This window comes from Anser anser (genome assembly GCF_964211835.1).
Source record: "Anser anser genome assembly, chromosome: 4".
NCBI lineage: Eukaryota > Metazoa > Chordata > Aves > Anseriformes > Anatidae > Anser > Anser anser.
This window is the reverse complement of record NC_139724.1, coordinates 3251766-3256104: the sequence shown is the minus strand read 5'-3', so window position 1 is coordinate 3256104 and position 4339 is coordinate 3251766.

Genomic DNA, 4339 nt, shown 5'->3' with positions numbered 1-4339 from the left:
GTTGTGCATCTCTAATTCACTGTTTCATGACACTATAAATAATAAAAGTGGTTATTGGTAAATAATCCTCTCTAGGCCTCTGTTTAGTCCATCAGACTGAGCAATACAGTAGAATGAGTGTATGATCTTCTGTGGATTTTAAAGTGACTGGGACTGTCTGAAAATCTGTCATTGAGAAGCCTGAAACAATTTATATTAACATGCGCGCTAATCTGAATTTAGACTTTGAGAGTCTTCTTGACAAGTTTTCTTATCTGCCTCCCTCAAAACTACAACTACAAAACCTTTGTTATATCTGGTAACTCTAGCTCCTTGAAATAATTATCACTTAAAGACAAGTATTAAAGTTGTGTAGTTTACAATTTAAGATAGTAATCTTAATATGCTTTATTTCATTGTTGACTAGCAATGATTAAAAAAAAAAAGATTAGAATGATACAAAAGGTTAATTTTTTGTGGCTAAGTCTGCCTTTAGAGTTCTCTCCATTTATCTAGAGAGATTCACACATTTGTTCATGAGGTTTAGTGAATTTTGTTGCAGGGCAAAGAAGACACTAACACGCTGGTTTATAAAAGTGTGAAATTTCCTTATAAATAGAAGGATGAGCGAGTTATTTTGAAGCTAGAAGCACATTCCTAAAATACCGCCAGACTCCTGAAAACAAGCTGTCAGTGACACTCCAGGCGTTTTTGTGGCTACAGTTTACGCTGGTAAGGCAGGTTAACATTTTAAAATTCTGTGCTACCAAGTTACTGGAATATATAGGTATTTTAATGATGCATATTAATAAAGCAAAGTTTGGTGTATTTCTGCTGCAGTACAGTCCTTAGGCTCTGGCACCAGCAGTGTCGGTCTCCCTGTTTTACTCCCACCAGACACAGATTAGCATCTGAGCCACCAGCAGACAGGATCCCTCTCCTCAGGCAGTAAGTGAACGGAGAGGATTACCACAAATCAATGGAGGGGGTATAGCAGTGATCAAACTAAAGATAGCAGAAACACAGAGCAAAAAAAAAGTGCAAGATAAGAGAGAAACTTTCAAGGGGGGTTGGGGGGGGAAAGTTTGCTAATCGTTCCTGGAAATTGCATAAGGACAATTCCTCCCAGAGGAATCTGGAGGAAAGGAGGGGGGATGGCTTGGTCCTAACCTAGAGGCTAGGCTCTTGTGCGGACTTCAGCAGTACTCAGACGTTTAGTCCAGTTGCAGGATTTTTTTTTTTTGAGTTTTCCACTCCTCTCTTATACTAGATGGGTAGGATATGTGATAACACAATGCAGAGAGGTGAGATACCTAGCTGTGAAAAGAGCTGAAGTGATCAATACGTGTTGTCTAGCCATCCTGCCTGAAAGACAGGATATCATTTTCATTTGTGATGTGCAAAGAAAAAAAAAAAGTCTAATCTGGTTAAAATGTCTTAGATTTCCCTGCTGAAATTCATTTAAGCTGAAATTCATCCATGTTATAAATGATTCAAATCATTAATGATTCAGACTTTTTATCTTTTGTGGAGAGTGGAACAGGGCTGCACAAGCAGAAGTTCTCGATTTTTGCTGCTTTATTAATAATTTCTGCCTTGAACACATAGAAGTCATCCTTCTGTTCCTTTCCATAATTATACAGGTTAAGTATTTACTGTTAAGCAGCAGTCTTCTTTTCTTTTTTTCAGACTAGTATGGAAATCTGCTTCAGCAGGAAAAGATATTTTTTTTTTTTGTATATAGTAGTGAATAAGAATTTTTGCCATTTATTTCACAAGTCACGTGAAGTTATGGACTATATATACTTTACACAAGACACTCAGATTCTTAAGTGTCGGAATGGTTTAAATAGTTTTCTTTAAGTACACATGACAGTTAATATCTGCTGTTTCTGTCCCTCTCCATCAGCATATGCTAAGAAGAGGAGTCCATCTGTGGAGTTTTACCATCCCAAAGGAGCTAAATTTCTTCACATATGACCGTACCAACAGAAGGTGCCTTTAGTGTGGTCTGGAATAATGCTTATCTGTGGTTATGTGGGGGGGTTGTTTGCAATTAAATGTTCTGTTCTGCAGTTTTTCTCTACATTCATGCACTCCTAGGAACTTTTAACAGCATCTTTTTCTACAGAAATACAACATTCTGTTTAAAACATCAGGATAATAATATAAAATTAGAGTACTTCGTAACCTATGACTGTCATTTGTTTTTGCTGATTCCTCTAGCTTCGACATTCGGTGTTGAATTGAAAGAACATTATTGCACATAAACTTGCCTAGAGCAAAGTCCAGGATTGATTGTGCTCTTTGTGACCCAGCACAGTGCTGAATCTGAAATTATTTTTAGTAGCATTATATTTCTACCTCTCTTCCACTAGTTGCCGACTCTGCAGGGCAGCACCAGTTCTGTAGCTCTGACCTAATGGAGGCCATGGAAGCCAGTGGGACGTTATAATTTGGGACTTCAATAAAGAGAGCTCTGAGTTCCAAAAAATAATCTTAAAAGGTAGTGGTTTATATTTTTAGCTCCTATCATTCGTGATTTAAAAGACTTCTTTAAGGACTGTTAAGTGTGCTGTGATCCAGCCAATCTGATCATGGGTGCCCTGCAGGGAAACAAATATTTTATTTTTTTTCCTCTCTCCAGAAGGCTTCTTTGATTTCTCTTCCGATAGAAACATTTCCGGGTTTAAAAATGGGCCTTGAGCGCTGTTGTCTTTTAGCAAGGACTGGGCTCCTTTGTGCCGGGCTCTGCGCAGATAAAGGGCTTGGGAGCAGGAGCCAAGGGAGGGCAGGAGGAGAGGAATGCAGGTGCAGGTGCTGGGTGTGCTGGCAGCACAGGGCATGCAAGGGGGGTGGCTTGGTGAAGATCTGCCACGTGGCTAGCAAGGCGTGGGGTCAGGGCAGGTGGGCAGAAAGTCGAAGACATTAAAGCAGGGATACCTGTTGCAATTAATTGTTTGCTGCCTGCAGGAGGGGGTCTCAAACAAGCATGCCTGCTGGCCTGGATTTAATCTGCTTGTGCTACTGTTCTTTCGGCTTCGCTGTAGAGCCAGCAGCCCAAGGCAGAAAACCTCGTTGAACACGCGTGTTTCCCACCGCAATACTTGGTGATAAGCTGTAAGGAAACTCAAGCCTCTTCATGCGTGTCTCCTCCCAGTTTGTCACTTTCTGCCTCCCCTGAGCTGTGTTTGTGCGCTAAAAGTGGTGGAAGGAGGAACATGGGATTGGTAGAACACCGGTGGCTCGAAAGCAGCCGGCGCAGTTAGCGGGCCTGCAGGTTTCAGTAACCAGCAGCCCGCAGCGAGAGGGGTGTCTCCCTCCCCGGGTTACGCTCACACCCCGTGCCCCTTCTGTCTGCCCTGGGCAGTGCAGAAAACGTTCTCTGCTTCTGATTTTTCACCTTGTTTTAATTTTGAGGTTTCTTGTTTGGCTGTTCACAGTATTCCCGTAACTCGCAAGAAGTCTGAAAAATCTGCTTGTCCTACCCTGGCTTAGCACTGAACTGCAATTCCTTCAGGAGACTTGAGGAATTACGAGATGCCTGTGCTCTTGTCTGGGGCATGGGTACCTGCAGGAAGAGGACTTCTTAAATCTTACCTGCCACCTCTGCTGACATGCTGTGTTCCCAAAGGCTACGTCCTTCCCTTTGGTTTCTCTACCTAACTCTTCAACTTTCTTTCCCATCTGCGTCTGATTGAACGTTACCTGTTCTATTTTTTTTTTTTTGTCTTACACATAATACCGGTGCTCTGTGCATCCTTTTTTTTTTCCCTGAAGACATACTATGTATCCTAGCTTAAGTCAGACTTTAAGCCAGTCCTTGAAAGCTAGCAGGTAAGTCAATTATCCTTTTCTGGAGAGGCTCTAAATCAAGTTAGAAAATTGCCCTCTGATGGATGCCAAAGGCGCTTGCCTGTCTGGTCCCCCCAGAACGCATGTCAGTGTTGTAATTGCTTACGTACAGTACCATAGCATCTAATGATCTCAGCCAGGATTAAATCATGGGAAGAATGCCGCATAATGCTGTAAAAAATAATTAGATAAGGTATGCTTGGGTGACTTTGAAATGTGACTGAGAGGGGAAGTAATGTGGTTATCTTACCTACAAGTGGTTACATTTCTGGGGGTGGTACCAAAGGAGTCACTCGGTGCCACAAGTGGAATATGCTGCCCAGCATTAACCGTGTCACTTATTTATGGCACTGGGGCTGCGCAGTTGAGCCGTGTGGCTTGTCCTGCCTGTGACGTTCTGGATGTGAGCTGGCCCTGTTCATACCGGTGCCATTAGGGCATTATATTCCCGATGCATTTTTTCTCCTGTAGCAGGTTAGAAGTTTAGTCCTGCAGGTATTCAAGA